The 18,179-nt window shown below is 37.2% G+C and overlaps 1 long non-coding RNA gene across 1 annotated transcript in view; it reads left to right on the forward strand.

Moving 5' to 3' along the window:
- Nucleotides 1-971, forward strand: part of LOC133540086 (uncharacterized) — a 250,771-nt gene extending 249,800 nt beyond the window's left edge. The window contains exon 4 of the long non-coding RNA XR_009803552.1: nt 557-971. This is a non-coding gene — a long non-coding RNA (uncharacterized LOC133540086). The remainder of the gene's footprint in view (nt 1-556) is intronic.
- Nucleotides 972-18,179: the final 17,208 nt, after the last annotated feature.

Raw genomic sequence — 18,179 nt, forward strand, 5'->3', positions numbered from 1 at the left:
AGAATTAAAAATGCCGAGCAAAGCGAGACCAGCTTGCTAGTAAATAAATAAAATAAAAAAATAGAGGCAGCTCACTGGTAAGTGCTGCTATTTGAGCTATTTTAAGAACAGGCCAGCGGGCGACTCATCTGGTCCTTACGGGCGACCTGGTGCCCGCGGGCACCGTGTTGGTGACCCCTGCTGTTGGTAGTGTACTTACTACAAACAAGGAGTTTTATTGTAATTTTAACATTTTAGTTGTCATTTTGGTCATTACATTTGGAGATGCTAAAATGTAAACTTGCTAATGCTAATTAGTAGCATGTGTATGGAGGAGGTAGTCCCAGGTATGGTTTCGTTGAGCCACGTCATTAGTTCGATCGCCTCCTTAATCCATCGTTTGTATTTGTTACTTTCTGTGCCCATGATTTTGCCGTTGTCGCGGTCTACGATGTGGTTGTTTTATTTTGCACTGATCTGATATGACTGTTTTTAAGATTGTTGTAAACCTTCCAGTTGTTTCTTTTTCGCATTCTTTCTAATGTTCTTTTCTTCCTTGTGTCGAATGACTTGACAGGTCTGCCTGCCTGGCCACGCCTATAAGAACAGCTGCTAGGCAACACGTCACAGTGGTTAGGTGACCCTGCTGAAGAAGACTGCAGATGACAGTAGGTGAAGATTCCATCTAATATACCGAAAATACGATCTGATTACGAGAACATTTTAAAAATGTATATGAATAAGAAAACAAAATGAACCTTTTTGAGCTTGTTTACCTGCCAAGTGTGTGAGCTGGTGGCTACTCTCATTGGCAATAAAGCTATCGCAACGTGGTAGTTTTTAGGGCTAGACAATTCATCGAATTCTAATCCCAATTTCGATTTTGGCTTCTCACAATCATAAAAATATACAAAAAAGATAAATGGGACGTGTAATGTGAACGCAAAAACTTTAACTTGTGACAGTAAAACGTACGAGTGTGCATATGAATGAAAGTAAATCCACAACACAACACATCTACTTGTGTTGTTGTGAACGACATCATCCATGTAGCATCAATGTACAAACAATCACAGACACACACAACACATGTCATCTGTTGTGTTGTTGTGAACGACATCATCCATGTAGCATCAATGTACAAACAATCATACACACACAACACATGTCATCTGTTGTGTTGTTGCGAACAACATCATCCATGTAGCATCAATGTACAAACAATCATAGACATTCCTATGGGGCGCTAGAGCGCAATTTTGAGTTTTGGGTTTTTTTGTTGTTGTTTTTTTATTAAATCGCAATTTTCACCAGTCCTGATGTGTGTGTCCAGTTTGGTGAGTTTTGAAGCATTTTAAGGGGTCAAATTACAGCTCAAAGAGGCAAAAATGACATTTTTTAGGAAACTTTTTTTTTAAAGGGGTTTTTGCCAACTTCCTGTTGATTTTTGCTGAAGGATGTCAAAAAATGAAATCTAGGTCTGGGTCAGACCTAGATAGAGGGTTTTGTTTCATGTCTCTACAACATTCCTAAAGGAAATTGCACACAGTTTTGTCTGTGTTTTCTTCCCAAGAGCAATTTTGGCTGTTTTATTCCTAGGGGACACTACAGCGCAATTTTGAGTTTTGGGGGTTTTTTTTGTTTTGTTTTTTATTAGATCGCAATTTTCACCAGTCCTGATGTGTGTGTCTAGTTTAGTGAGTTTTGAAGCATTTTAAGGGGATCAAATTACAGCTCAAAGAGGCAAAAATGACATTTTTTAGGAAACTTTTTTTTAAGGGTTTTTTGCCAACTTCCTGTTGATTTTTGCTGAAGGATGTCAAAGAATGAAATCTAGGTCTAGGTCAGACCTACATAGAGGTTTTTGTTTCATGTCTCTACGACATTCCTAACGGAAGTTACAAGCAATTTTGTCTGTGTTTTCTTCCCAAGAGCAGTTTTGTCTGTCTTTTATTCGTCTGGGCCGCTAGAGCGCAATTTTGACTTTTGGTTTTTTTTTGTTGTTGTTTTATTAGATCGCAATGTTCACCAGTCCTGATGTGTGTGTCCAGTTTGGTGAGTTTTGAAGCATTTTAAGGGGGTCAAATTACAGCTGAAAGAGGCAAAAAAAAAAAAATTTTAGGAAACTTTTGTTTTGAAGGGGTTTTTGCCAACTTCCTGTTGATTTTTGCTGAAGGATGTCAATGTATGAAATCTAGGTCTAGGTCAGACCTACATAGAGGTTTTTATTTCATGTCTCTACGAAATTCCTACCTGAAGTTACAAGCAGTTTTGTCTGTGTTGTCTTCCTAAGAGCAGTTTTGTCTCTTTTATTCCTAGGGGGCGCTAGAGCGCAATTTTGAGTTTTTAAAAAAAAGAATTTATTATATCGCAATTTTCACTAGTCCTGATGTGTATGTCCAGTTTAGTGAGTTTTGAAGCATTTTAAGGGGGTCAAATTACAGCTCAGAAGCAAAAATGACATTTTTTTAGGAAACTTTTGTTTTGAAGGGTTTTTTGCCAACTTTTTGTTGATTTTTGCTGAAGGATGTCAATGTAGGAATTCTAGGTCTAAGTCAGACCTACATAGAGGTTTTTATTTCATGTCTCTACGACATTTTTAAAGGAAGTTACATGCAGTTTTGTCTGTGTTTTCTTCCCAAGAGCAGTTTTCTCTGTATTTTATTCCTAGGGGGCGCTAGAGCGCAATTTTGAGTTTTTTTTATTTATTTTTTTTTTTATTAGATCGCAATTTTCACCAGTCCTGATGTGTGTGTCCAGTTTGGTGAGTTTTGAAGCATTTTAAGGGGGTCAAATTACAGCTCAAAGAGGCAAAAATTACATTTTTTAGGAAACTTTTTTTTTAATGGGTTTTTGCCAACTTCCTGTTGATTTTTGCTGAAGGATGTCAAAGAATGAAATCTAGGTCTAGGTCAGACCTACATAGAAGTTTTTGTTTCATGTCTCTACGACATTTTTAAAGGAAGTTACATGCAGTTTTGTCTGTGTTTTCTTCCCAAGAGCAGTTTTCTCTGTATTTTATTCCTAGGGGGCGCTAGAGCGCAATTTTGAGTTTTTTTTTTTTTTTTTTTTTTTTTTTTTATTAGATCGCAATTTTCACCAGTCCTGATGTGTGTGTCCAGTTTGGTGAGTTTTGAAGCATTTTAAGGGGGTCAAATTACAGCTCAAAGAGGCAAAAATTACATTTTTTAGGAAACTTTTTTTTTAATGGGTTTTTGCCAACTTCCTGTTGATTTTTGCTGAAGGATGTCAAAGAATGAAATCTAGGTCTAGGTCAGACCTACATAGAGATTTTTATTTCATGTCTTTACGACATTCCTAACGGAAGTTACAAGCAATTTTGTCTGTGTTTTTTCCTAGGGTGCGCTAGAGCGCAATTTTGAGTTTTGGGGTTTTTTTTTTTTATTAGATGGCAAGGTTTGCCATACTGATGTCTGTGTAAAATTTGGTGAGTTTTGAAGCTTGTTAGATGGGTCAAATTACAGCGCGAAGTGCGGAATAATAATAATAAAGAATAATTATAATAAAACCTTAGAAATAAAATTATTGTCCCTAATAATCATGATTATCACTTGTTGGAATCGTCCAGCCTTAGTCCGGTTTGGTTTTACGTGAATAATACCTACAGTCCTGGTCAAAAGTTTACATACACTTGTAAAGAACATCATGTCATGGCTGTTTTGAGTTTCCAATCATTTCTACAAGTCTTGAATTTTTGACCACAAAATTGGTGCAGTTCGGCTAAAAGTGTTGGTTTGACTTGTTTCTTCAGCATTGTCCACACGTTTAAGTCAGGACTTTGGAAAGGCCATGCTAAAACCTTCATTCTTGTCTTAATTTAGCCATTCCTTTACCACTTTTGAGGTGTGTTTGGGGTCATTGTCCTGTTGGAACACCCGACCGCGCCCAAGACCCAACCTCCGGGCTGATGATTTTAGCTTTTCCTGAACAATTTGGAGAATTTGTCCCACTTACTCTCTGTAAAGCACCAGTTCCATCGGCAGCAAAACAGGCCCAGAGCATAATACTACCACCACCATGCTTGACAGTAGACATGGTGTTCCTGGGGTTAAAGGCCTCACCTTTTCTCCTCCAAACATATTCCTGGGTATTGTGGCCAAACAGCAACATTTTTGTTTCATCTGACCACAGAACTTTCCTCCAGAAGGTCTTCTCTTTGTCCAAGTGGTGTTTGTGTGACCCAAAAAAATAAGAGTTATAGAAAAAATTGGAAACTCAAGACAGCCATGACATAATGTTCTTTACAAGTGTATGTACACTTATGACCACTACTGTATAAAAGTACCAAATTAACTGGTTTTGGTCACAAATCAACTGTTCCAAAAATGCCAAACCTGACAAAGTCTATTTTCAACCTTCTGCTACTGAAGTCCTTCCTGCTTCTGCGGCAAAGCATGCAGCTCACGCTAGGCCATTATCTCATTAGCTGTGGCTGCTGGCACACCCCCATTTAGATTAGTCACATTTGCTGCCAATAGTCCACAAGCCCTCATTACTGCTCCCATCAATGAGGGGGAAACTGTGCCTGTTTTCTTTTGATTCTCTGCTATAACGACGCACAAGACCAGGCGAGTGTCTCGTTCTGCCATGAAGACATTTTCCTCCCTTGGTGCTCTGGATGCATCTGGTCAAAGCAGCCAGGAAACCTTGGGCTTGTGTTGGATCAGCCCAAGTCTTTGGAGGGTCACTGGGCCCCATTCAGCAATAGGTTTCCAACTTTTAATCCTATCTTTCTTCCGAAGTGATTTCCTAAGAGGAATTTATTGAAATTCATGACGTGTTCTTAAACGGCCAAATTGTTCCCAGCTGCTGTTCTTAAGTTACTGAATGCCAAAGGGTTAGCCTGTGCGTATCGATCATAATATGCATATAAACACACCCTTATTTCCCCAAAATGCGTATGTAAACACCCTTAATTCCGCAATTTGCATAGGTAAACGCCCTTCATTCCCCATATAAGGGCAGAATTCCGGCAGAAAAGCCGAACATCAAACACACGGAGAAAACACAAACAGATTACAGAAGAGAAACTCGTATTATCCCGCGGAGGAAATACATAATGTCAAAACGTAATTTTAAGAAAGGGGGGACTGCTGAGGTAACCTAAAGCATTCAAATAAATATTTGCACTTCGGGCAAATAGGTCTACATGGTCGTGAAATATGCACTTAGTTTGCCTTTTCTTTGGCCCACCTCTTCCATCAATGAGGGGAAAACTGTGCCTGTTTTCTTTTGATTCTCTGCCCTAAAAATGCACAAGACCAGGCGAGTGTCTCGTTCTGCCATGAAGACATTTTCCTCCCTTGGTGCTCTGGATGCATCTGGTCAAAGCAGCCAGAAAACCTTGGGCTTGTGTTGGGTCAGTCCAAGTCTTTGGGGGTCACTGGGCCCCGTTCAGCAATAAGTTCCTAACTTTTAATCCTATCTTTCTTCCGGAGTGATTTCCTAAGAGGAATTTATTGAAATTCATGACGTGTTCTTAAACGGCCAAATTGTTCCCAGCTGTTGTTCTTAAGTTACTGAATGCCAAATGGTTAGCCTGTGCGTATCGATCATAATATGCATATAAACACACCCTTATTTCCCCAAAGTGCGTATATAAATACCCTTAATTCCGCAATTTGCATAGGTAAATTCCCTTCATTCCCCATTTAAGGGCACAATTCCGGCAGAAAAGCCAAACATCAAACACACGGAGGAAACACAAACAGATTACAGAAGAGAAACTCGTATTATCCCGCGGAGGAAATACATAATGTCAAAATGTAATTTTAAGAAAGGGGGGACTGCTGAGGTAACCTAAAGCATTCAAATAAATATCCGTCACTTCGGGCAAATAGGTCTACATGGTCGTGAAATATGCAATTTGTTTGCCTTTTCTTTGGCCATCCTCTCCCATCAATGAGGGGGAAACTGTGCCTGTTTTCTTTTGATTCTCTGCTATAACGACGCACAAGACCAGGCGAGTGTCTCGTTCTGCCATGAAGACATTTTCCACCCTTGGTGCTCTGGATGCATCTGGTCAAAGCAGCCAGAAAACCTTGGGCTTGTGTTGGATCAGCCCAAGTCTTTGGAGGGTCACTGGGCCCCATTCAGCAATAGGTTTCTAACTTTTAATCTTATCTTTCTTCCGAAGTGATTTCCTAAAAGGAATTTATTGAAATTCATGACGTGTTCTTAAACGGCCAAATTGTTCCCACCTGCTCTTCTTAAGTTGCTGGATGCCAAATGGTTAGCACGTGCGTGTCTATCATAATTTGCATATAAACACACTCTTATTTCCCCAATATGCATATGTAAACACCTTTAATTCTGTAATTTGCATAGGTAAACGCCCTTAATTTCCCATATAAGGGCACAATTCCAGCGGAAAAGCCAAACATCAAACACACGGAGAAAACACAAACAGATTACAGAAGAGAAACTCGTATTATCCCGCGGGGGAAATACTTCATGTCAAAACGTAATTTTAAGAAAGGGGGGACTGCTGAAGTAACCTAAAGCGTTCAAATAAATATCCGTCACTTCGGGCAAAAAGGTCTACATGGTCGTGAAATATGCACGTAGTTTGCCTTTTCTTTGGCCCACCGCTCCCATCAATGAGGGAAAAACTGTGCCTGTTTTCTTTTGATTCTCTGCTCTAACGACGCACAAGACCAGGCGAGTGTCTCGTTCTGCCATGAAGACATTTTCCACCCTTGGTGCTCTGGATGCATCTGGTCAAAGCAGCCAGGAAACCTTGGGCTTGTGTTGGATCAGCCCAAGTCTTTGGAGGGTCACTGGGCCCCATTCAGCAATAGGTTCCTAACTTTTAATCTTATCTTTCTTCCGAAGTGATTCCCTAAGAGGAATAAATTGAAATTCATGATGTGTTCTTTAACGGCCAAATTGTTCCCAGCTGTTGTTCTTAAGTTACTGAATGCCAAATGGTTAGCCTGTGCATATCGATCATAATATGCATATAAACACACCCTTATTTCCCCAAAATGCGTATGCAAACACCCTTAATTCCGCAATTTGCATAGGTAAACGGCCTTCATTCCCCATATAAGGGCACAATTCCGGCAGAAAAGCCAAACATCAAACACACGGAGAAAACACAAACAGATTACAGAAGAGAAACTCGTATTATCCCGCGGAGGAAATACTTCATGTCAAAACGTAATTTTAAGAAAGGGGGGACTGCTGAGGTAGCCTAAAGCGTTCAAATAAATATCCGTCACTTCGGGCAAATAGGTCTACATGGTCGTGAATTATGCACTTAGTTTGCCTTTTCTTTGGCCCACCGCTCCCATCAATGAGGGGAAAATTGTGCCTGTTTTCTTTTGATTCTCTGCTAAAGCGACGCACAAGACCAGGCGAGTGTCTCGTTCTGCCATGAAGACATTTTCCTCCCTTGGTGCTCTGGATGCATCTGGTCAAAGCAGCCAGAAAACCTTGGGCTTGTGTTGGATCAGCCCAAGTCTTTGGAGGGTCACTGGGCCCCATTCAGCAATAGGTTCCTTACTTTTAATCTTATCTTTCTTCCGAAGTGATTCCCTAAGAGGAATAAATTGAAATTCATGACGTGTTCTTAAACGGCCAAATTGTTCCCAGCTGCTGTTCTTAAGTTACTGAATGCCAAATGGTTAGCCTGTGCGTATCGATCATAATATGCATATAAACACACCCTTATTTCCCCAAAATGCGTATATAAATACCCTTAATTCCGCAATTTGCATAGGTAAACGCCCTTCATTCCCCATATAAGGGCACAATTCCGGCAGAAAAGCCGAACATCAAACACACGGAGAAAACACAAACAGATTATAGAAGAGAAACTCGTATTATCCCGCGGAGGAAATACATAATGTCAAAACGTAATTTTAAGAAAGGGGGGACTGCTGAGGTAACCTAAAGCATTCAAATAAATATCCGTCACTTCGGGCAAATAGGTCTACATGGTCGGGAATTATGCACTTAGTTTGCCTTTTCTTTGGCCCACCGCTCCCATCAATGAGGGGAAAATTGTGCCTGTTTTCTTTTGATTCTCTGCTAAAGCGACGCACAAGACCAGGCGAGTGTCTCGTTCTGCCATGAAGACATTTTCCACCCTTGGTGCTCTGGATGCATCTGGTCAAAGCAGCCAGAAAACCTTGGGCTTGTGTTGGATCAGCCCAAGTCTTTGGGGGTCACTGGGCCCCATTCAGCAGTAGGTTCCTAATTTTTAATCCTATCTTTCTTCCGAAGTGATTCCCTAAGAGGAATAAATTGAAATTCATGATGTGTTCTTTAACGGCCAAATTGTTCCCAGCTGTTGTTCTTAAGTTACTGAATGCCAAATGGTTAGCCTGTGCGTATCGATCATAATATGCATATAAACACACCCTTATTTCCCCAAAATGCGTATATAAATACCCTTAATTCCCCAATTTGTATAGGTAAACGCCCTTCATTCCCCATACAAGGGCACAATTCCGGCAGAAAAGCCGAACATCAAACACACGGAGAAAACACAAACAGATTACAGAAGAGAAACTCGTATTATCCTGCGGAGGAAATACATAATGTCAAAACGTAATTTTAAGAAAGGGGGGACTGCTGAGGTAACCTAAAGCATTCAAATAAATATCCGTCACTTCGGGCAAATAGGTCTACATGGTCGTGAAATATGCGCTTAGTTTGCCTTTTCTTTGGCCCACCTCTATAATGTTATTCATTTCCCAACATACCATTCAAAGTCCATTATCTCTTTGTAGCCTTTAGCTTTGATGTAAGCTACCTTGCTACATGGGCCTAAAAGTAGCTATGCTACAGGAAAAGTTGCTCGTTTTAAAAGTAGCTAAGCTAACGCCAAACTACTTGGAAAATGCAGTAAGCTAGGCAACAAGTTACTTTTGATTAAATGTAGCAAAGCTACAGGGAATGCTATTACCGGAGAATTGTAGCAAGCTACATGGCCGAAGTAGCTAGCTACATCATAGTTACATTTCACAACATTTCTATCTATAGTCCCACATGTATAATATCAATATTTATGTAACTGAGTATACAAATGACTATTAACTATCTGTCATTTAGGTGAGCACACCCTACCCATACTGTATGTATTTATTTTAAGAAAGGGGGGACTGCTGAGGTAGCCTGAAGTGTTCAAATAAATATCCGTCACTTCGGGCAAATAGGTCTACAAGGTCGTGAAATATGCGCTTAGTTTGCCTTTTCTTTGGCCCACCTCTATAATTTTATTAATTTCCCTACCTGCCATTCAAAGTCCATTTTCTTTCATTGTAGCGTGTAGCTTTGATGTAAGCTAAATCGCTAAATGGGTCTAAAAGTAGCTAAGCTACAGTAAAAGTTGCGTTAAAAAAGTAGCTAAGCTAACGCCAAGCTACTGGAAAATGTAGTTAAGCGGCGTAGCTTAGCTCCTTGCAGCTTGTTGTTGTGAATGACATCATGCTTGTAACAACAATGTTACCCGGTACCATTTTCTCTCGGTAGCCTGTAGCTTCGATGTAAGCTACCTCGCTACATGGGTCTAAAAGTAGCTAAGCTACAGGAAAAGTTGCTGATTAAAAGAGTAGCTGAGCTAACGCCAAGCTACTTGGAAAATGTAATTAAGCGGCGTAGCTTAGCTTGTTCTTGCCCACCACTGGCCCGTTGTTCACGCGAGTTGGCCGGCACGCATGACGCTGGCGGCCACGTCCTTCCTGGTGCCATGACCCACCAACAAAAATTTCGACAAAATATGCAAAATGTCTGCGATGAGGTGGCGACTTGTCCAGGGTGTACCCTGCCTACCGCCAGAATGCAGCTGAGATAGCTCCAGTGACCCCCCCTCCCCCACGACCCAAAAGGGACAAGTGGTAGAAAATGGATGTATGGATATGCAAAATGTGATTTTCAAGGAAAAAAATTATTTTCAAGGTAAAAGTTGATTTTCAAGGAAAATAAAAAATTTCGAGGTAAAAGTTGATTTTCAAGGAAAATAAAAAATTTCGAGGTAAAAGTTGATTTTCAAGGAAAAAGAAATGTCAAAGTAAAAGTTGATTTTCAAGAAAACAAATGTTTCAAGGTAAAAGTTGATTTTCAAGGAAAAACATTTTTTTTTGGGAAAAAAATGATTTTCAGGGTAAAAGTTGATTTTCAAGGGAAAAAAATTCAAGGTAAAAGTTGATTTTCAAGGAAAAAAATGATTTTCAAGGAAAACGTTGATTTTCAAGGAAAACAAATTTCAAGTCAAAAGTTGATTTTCAAGGCAAAAAAAATGTCAGGTAAAAGTTGGTTTTCAAGATAAAAACTATGTTCAAGGTAAAAGTTGATTTTCAAGGAAAAAGTGATTTTCAAGGTAAAAGTTGATTTTCAAGGAAAAAAATGATTTTCAAGGTAAAAGTCGATTTTCAAGGAAAAAAAATTTCAAGAAAAAAGTTGATTTTCAAGGGAAACAAAATTTCAAGGTAAAAGTTGGTTTCCAAGATAAAAACTATGTTCAAGGTAAAAGTTGATTTTCAAGGAAAAAAAATTATTAAAAAAAAATGTTTTTCAGGGTAAAAGTTGATTTTCAAGGAAAAAGTGATTTTCAAGGTAAAAGTCGATTTTCAAGGGGAAAAAATGATTTTCAAGGTAAAAGTCGATTTTCAAGGGAAAAAAATGATTTTCAAGGTAAAAGTTGATTTTCAAGGGAAAAATTATTTTCAAGGTAAAGGTTGATTTTCAAGGGAAAAAAAATTCAAGACAAAAGTTGATTTTCAAGGGGAAAAAAAATTCAAGGTAAAAGTTGGTTTTCAAGATAAAAACTATGTGCAAGGTTAAAGTTGATTTTCAAGGGAAAAAACATTTTTTCAAGGAAAAAAATGATTTCCAGGGTAAAAGTTCATTTTCAAGGGGAAAAAATGTCAAGGTAAAAATTGATTTTCAAGAAAAAAATGATTTTCAAGGTAAAAGTTGATTTACAAGGAAAAAAAAAATTCAAGATAAAAGTTGATTTTCAAGATAAAAACTATGTTCAAGGTTAAAGTTGATTTTCAAGGGAAAAAACATTTTTTCAAGGAAAAAAATGATTTCCAGGGTAAAAGTTCATTTTCAAGGGGAAAAAATGTCAAGGTAAAAATTGATTTTCAAGAAAAAAATGATTTTCAAGGTAAAAGTTGATTTTCAAAGAAAAAAAAAATTCAAGATAAAAGTTGATTTTCAAGATAAAAACTATGTTCAAGGTAAAAGTTGATTTTCAAGGGAAAAGAAAAATATTTTTCAGGGTAAAAGTTTATTTTCAAGGAAAAAGTGATTTTCAAGGTAAAAGTAGATTTTCAAGAAAAAAAAATATTTTAACTTTTATGTGCCTCAAAAAGGCGTCGAAACGTATAGAAGTAAAAACCCGGTAAATTCTGGAATGATCCAAAAGCAAGAAAATGCATGTTGCAATAATTTTCTTTTAAGATATATTACTAAAATATCTCTTATGAAAAACAAAGGCCTTTAAAAAAATAAAAATAAAGATAAAAACAGCAGACAGAAAACTAATAAGTTATTAAGTAATTGGGCAACTATAAAATGTTGTTGCTGAATTGACCATTTTTGTCCTATATTTCAATTTCTGACGGTCCACCTTTGTTGACACTGACACAGATAGAGGATTCTCTCCTCCTCCTTTCTCACAGCCGTGTGTGCCAGCTTCTAAAGGTGCTATATATACATGCAAAACCAGCTTCTAAAGGTGCTATATATACATGCAAAACCAGCTTCTAAAGGTGCTATATATACATGCAAAACCAGCTTCTAAAGGTGCAATATATACATGCAAAACCAGCTTCTAAAAGTGCTATATATACATGCAAAACCAGCTTCTAAAGGTGCTATATATACATGCAAAACCAGCTTCTAAAGGTGCTATATATACATGCAAAACCAGCTTCTAAAGGTGCTATATATACATGCAAAACCAGCTTCTAAAGGTGCTATATATACATGCAAAACCAGCTTCTAAAGGTGCTATATATACATGCAAAACCAGCTTCTAAAGGTGCTATATATACATGCAAAACCAGCTTCTAAAGGTGCTATATATACATGCAAAACCAGCTTCTAAAGGTGCTATATATACATGCAAAACCAGCTTCTAAAGGTGCTATATATACATGCAAAACCAGCTTCTAAAGGTGCTATATATACATGCAAAACCAGCTTCTAAAGGTGCTATATATACATGCAAAACCAGCTTCTAAAGGTGCTATATATACATGCAAAACCAGCTTCTAAAGGTGCTTTATATACATGCAAAACCAGCTTCTAAAAGTGCTATATATACATGCAAAACCAGCTTCTAAAGGTGCTATATATACATGCAAAACCAGCTTCTAAAGGTGCTATATATACATGCAAAACCAGCTTCTAAAGGTGCTATATATACATGCAAAACCAGCTTCTAAAGGTGCTATATATACATGCAAAACCAGCTTCTAAAGGTGCTATATATACATGCAAAACCAGCTTCTAAAGTGCTATATATACATGCAAAACCAGCTTCTAAAGGTGCTATATATACATGCAAAACCAGCTTCTAAAGGTGCTATATATACATGCAAAACCAGCTTCTAAAGGTGCTATATATACATGCAAAACCAGCTTCTAAAGGTGCTATATATACATGCAAAACCAGCTTCTAAAGGTGCTATATATACATGCAAAACCAGCTTCTAAAGGTGCTATATATACATGCAAAACCAGCTTCTAAAGGTGCTATATATACATGCAAAACCAGCTTCTAAAGGTGCTATATATACATGCAAAACCAGCTTCTAAAGGTGCTATATATACATGCAAAACCAGCTTCTAAAGGTGCTTTATATACATGCAAAACCAGCTTCTAAAGGTGCTATATATACATGCAAAACCAGCTTCTAAAGGTGCTATATATACATGCAAAACCAGCTTCTAAAGGTGCTATATATACATGCAAAACCAGCTTCTAAAGGTGCTATATATACATGCAAAACCAGCTTCTAAAGGTGCTATATATACATGCAAAACCAGCTTCTAAAGGTGCTATATATACATGCAAAACCAGCTTCTAAAGGTGCTATATATACATGCAAAACCAGCTTCTAAAGGTGCTATATATACATGCAAAACCAGCTTCTAAAGGTGCTATATATACATGCAAAACCAGCTTCTAAAGGTGCTATATATACATGCAAAACCAGCTTCTAAAGGTGCTATATATACATGCAAAACCAGCTTCTAAAGGTGCTATATATACATGCAAAACCAGCTTCTAAAGGTGCTATATATACATGCAAAACCAGCTTCTAAAGGTGCTATATATACATGCAAAACCAGCTTCTAAAGGTGCTATATATACATGCAAAACCAGCTTCTAAGGTGCTATATATACATGCAAAACCAGCTTCTAAAGGTGCTATATATACATGCAAAACCAGCTTCTAAAGGTGCTATATATACATGCAAAACCAGCTTCTAAAGGTGCTATATATACATGCAAAACCAGCTTCTAAAAGTGCTATATATACATGCAAAACCAGCTTCTAAAGGTGCTATATATACATGCAAAACCAGCTTCTAAAGGTGCTATATATACATGCAAAACCAGCTTCTAAAGGTGCTATATATACATGCAAAACCAGCTTCTAAAGGTGCTATATATACATGCAAAACCAGCTTCTAAAGGTGCTATATATACATGCAAAACCAGCTTCTAAAGGTGCTATATATACATGCAAAACCAGCTTCTAAAGGTGCTATATATACATGCAAAACCAGCTTCTAAAGGTGCTATATATACATGCAAAACCAGCTTCTAAAGGTGCTATATATACATGCAAAACCAGCTTCTAAAGGTGCTATATATACATGCAAAACCAGCTTCTAAAGGTGCTATATATACATGCAAAACCAGCTTCTAAAGTGCTATATATACATGCAAAACCAGCTTCTAAAGGTGCTATATATACATGCAAAACCAGCTTCTAAAGGTGCTATATATACATGCAAAACCAGCTTCTAAAGGTGCTATATATACATGCAAAACCAGCTTCTAAAGGTGCTATATATACATGCAAAACCAGCTTCTAAAGGTGCTATATATACATGCAAAACCAGCTTCTAAAGGTGCTATATATACATGCAAAACCAGCTTCTAAAGGTGCTATATATACATGCAAAACCAGCTTCTAAAGGTGCTATATATACATGCAAAACCAGCTTCTAAAGGTGCTATATATACATGCAAAACCAGCTTCTAAAGGTGCTATTTATACATGCAAAACCAGCTTCTAAAGGTGCTATATATACATGCAAAACCAGCTTCTAAAGGTGCTATATATACATGCAAAACCAGCTTCTAAAGGTGCTATATATACATGCAAAACCAGCTTCTAAAGTGCTATATATACATGCAAAACCAGCTTCTAAAGGTGCTATATATACATGCAAAACCAGCTTCTAAAGGTGCTATATATACATGCAAAACCAGCTTCTAAAGGTGCTATATATACATGCAAAACCAGCTTCTAAAGGTGCTATATATACATGCAAAACCAGCTTCTAAAGGTGCTATATATACATGCAAAACCAGCTTCTAAAGGTGCTATATATACATGCAAAACCAGCTTCTAAAAGTGCTATATATACATGCAAAACCAGCTTCTAAAGGTGCTATATATACATGCAAAACCAGCTTCTAAAGGTGCTATATATACATGCAAAACCAGCTTCTAAAGGTGCTATATATACATGCAAAACCAGCTTCTAAAGGTGCTATATATACATGCAAAACCAGCTTCTAAAGGTGCTATATATACATGCAAAACCAGCTTCTAAAGGTGCTATATATACATGCAAAACCAGCTTCTAAAGGTGCTATATATACATGCAAAACCAGCTTCTAAAGGTGCTATTTATACATGCAAAACCAGCTTCTAAAGGTGCTATATATACATGCAAAACCAGCTTCTAAAGGTGCTATATATACATGCAAAACCAGCTTCTAAAGGTGCTATATATACATGCAAAACCAGCTTCTAAAAGTGCTATATATACATGCAAAACCAGCTTCTAAAGGTGCTATATATACATGCAAAACCAGCTTCTAAAGGTGCTATATATACATGCAAAACCAGCTTCTAAAGGTGCTATATATACATGCAAAACCAGCTTCTAAAGGTGCTATATATACATGCAAAACCAGCTTCTAAAGGTGCTATATATACATGCAAAACCAGCTTCTAAAGGTGCTATATATACATGCAAAACCAGCTTCTAAAGTGCTATATATACATGCAAAACAGCTTCTAAAGGTGCTATATATACATGCAAAACCAGCTTCTAAAGGTGCTATATATACATGCAAAACCAGCTTCTAAAGGTGCTATATATACATGCAAAACCAGCTTCTAAAGGTGCTATATATACATGCAAAACCAGCTTCTAAAGGTGCTATATATACATGCAAAACCAGCTTCTAAAGGTGCTATATATACATGCAAAACCAGCTTCTAAAGGTGCTATATATACATGCAAAACCAGCTTCTAAAGGTGCTATATATACATGCAAAACCAGCTTCTAAAGGTGCTATATATACATGCAAAACCAGCTTCTAAAGGTGCTATATATACATGCAAAACCAGCTTCTAAAGGTGCTATATATACATGCAAAACCAGCTTCTAAAGGTGCTATATATACATGCAAAACCAGCTTCTAAAGGTGCTATATATACATGCAAAACCAGCTTCTAAAGGTGCTATATATACATGCAAAACCAGCTTCTAAAGGTGCTATATATACATGCAAAACCAGCTTCTAAAGGTGCTATTTATACATGCAAAACCAGCTTCTAAAGGTGCTATATATACATGCAAAACCAGCTTCTAAAGGTGCTATATATACATGCAAAACCAGCTTCTAAAGGTGCTATATATACATGCAAAACCAGCTTCTAAAGGTGCTATATATACATGCAAAACCAGCTTCTAAAAGTGCTATATATACATGCAAAACCAGCTTCTAAAGGTGCTATATATACATGCAAAACCAGCTTCTAAAGGTGCTATATATACATGCAAAACCAGCTTCTAAAGGTGCTATATATACATGCAAAACCAGCTTCTAAAGGTGCTATATATACATGCAAAACCAGCTTCTAAAGGTGCTATATATACATGCAAAACCAGCTTCTAAAGGTGCTATATATACATGCAAAACCAGCTTCTAAAGGTGCTATATATACATGCAAAACCAGCTTCTAAAAGTGCTATATATACATGCAAAACCAGCTTCTAAAGGTGCTATATATACATGCAAAACCAGCTTCTAAAAGTGCTATATATACATGCAAAACCAGCTTCTAAAGGTGCTATATATACATGCAAAACCAGCTTCTAAAGGTGCTATATATACATGCAAAACCAGCTTCTAAAGGTGCTATATATACATGCAAAACCAGCTTCTAAAGGTGCTATATATACATGCAAAACCAGCTTCTAAAGGTGCTATATATACATGCAAAACCAGCTTCTAAAGGTGCTATATATACATGCAAAACCAGCTTCTAAAGGTGCTATATATACATGCAAAACCAGCTTCTAAAGGTGCTATATATACATGCAAAACCAGCTTCTAAAGGTGCTATATATACATGCAAAACCAGCTTCTAAAGGTGCTATATATACATGCAAAACCAGCTTCTAAAGGTGCTATATATACATGCAAAACCAGCTTCTAAAGGTGCTATATATACATGCAAAACCAGCTTCTAAAGGTGCTATATATACATGCAAAACCAGCTTCTAAAGGTGCTATATATACATGCAAAACCAGCTTCTAAAAGTGCTATATATACATGCAAAACCAGCTTCTAAAGGTGCTATATATACATGCAAAACCAGCTTCTAAAGGTGCTATATATACATGCAAAACCAGCTTCTAAAGGTGCTATATATACATGCAAAACCAGCTTCTAAAGGTGCTATATATACATGCAAAACCAGCTTCTAAAGGTGCTATATATACATGCAAAACCAGCTTCTAAAGGTGCTATATATACATGCAAAACCAGCTTCTAAAGGTGCTATATATACATGCAAAACCAGCTTCTAAAGGTGCTATTTATACATGCAAAACCAGCTTCTAAAGGTGCTATATATACATGCAAAACCAGCTTCTAAAGGTGCTATATATACATGCAAAACCAGCTTCTAAAGGTGCTATATATACATGCAAAACCAGCTTCTAAAAGTGCTATATATACATGCAAAACCAGCTTCTAAAGGTGCTATATATACATGCAAAACCAGCTTCTAAAGGTGCTATATATACATGCAAAACCAGCTTCTAAAGGTGCTATATATACATGCAAAACCAGCTTCTAAAGGTGCTATTTATACATGCAAAACCAGCTTCTAAAGGTGCTATATATACATGCAAAACCAGCTTCTAAAGGTGCTATATATACATGCAAAACCAGCTTCTAAAGGTGCTATATATACATGCAAAACCAGCTTCTAAAAGTGCTATATATACATGCAAAACCAGCTTCTAAAGGTGCTATATATACATGCAAAACCAGCTTCTAAAGGTGCTATATATACATGCAAAACCAGCTTCTAAAGGTGCTATATATACATGCAAAACCAGCTTCTAAAGGTGCTATATATACATGCAAAACCAGCTTCTAAAGGTGCTATATATACATGCAAAACCAGCTTCTAAAGGTGCTATATATACATGCAAAACCAGCTTCTAAAAGTGCTATATATACATGCAAAACCAGCTTCTAAAGGTGCTATATATACATGCAAAACCAGCTTCTAAAGGTGCTATATATACATGCAAAACCAGCTTCTAAAGGTGCTATATATACATGCAAAACCAGCTTCTAAAGGTGCTATATATACATGCAAAACCAGCTTCTAAAGGTGCTATATATACATGCAAAACCAGCTTCTAAAGGTGCTATATATACATGCAAAACCAGCTTCTAAAGGTGCTATATATACATGCAAAACCAGCTTCTAAAGGTGCTATATATACATGCAAAACCAGCTTCTAAAGGTGCTATATATACATGCAAAACCAGCTTCTAAAGGTGCTATATATACATGCAAAACCAGCTTCTAAAGGTGCTATATATACATGCAAAACCAGCTTCTAAAGGTGCTATATATACATGCAAAACCAGCTTCTAAA

The sequence above is a fragment of the Nerophis ophidion genome, linkage group LG21, assembly GCF_033978795.1.
Source record: "Nerophis ophidion isolate RoL-2023_Sa linkage group LG21, RoL_Noph_v1.0, whole genome shotgun sequence".
In the NCBI taxonomy this organism is placed as follows: domain Eukaryota; kingdom Metazoa; phylum Chordata; class Actinopteri; order Syngnathiformes; family Syngnathidae; genus Nerophis; species Nerophis ophidion.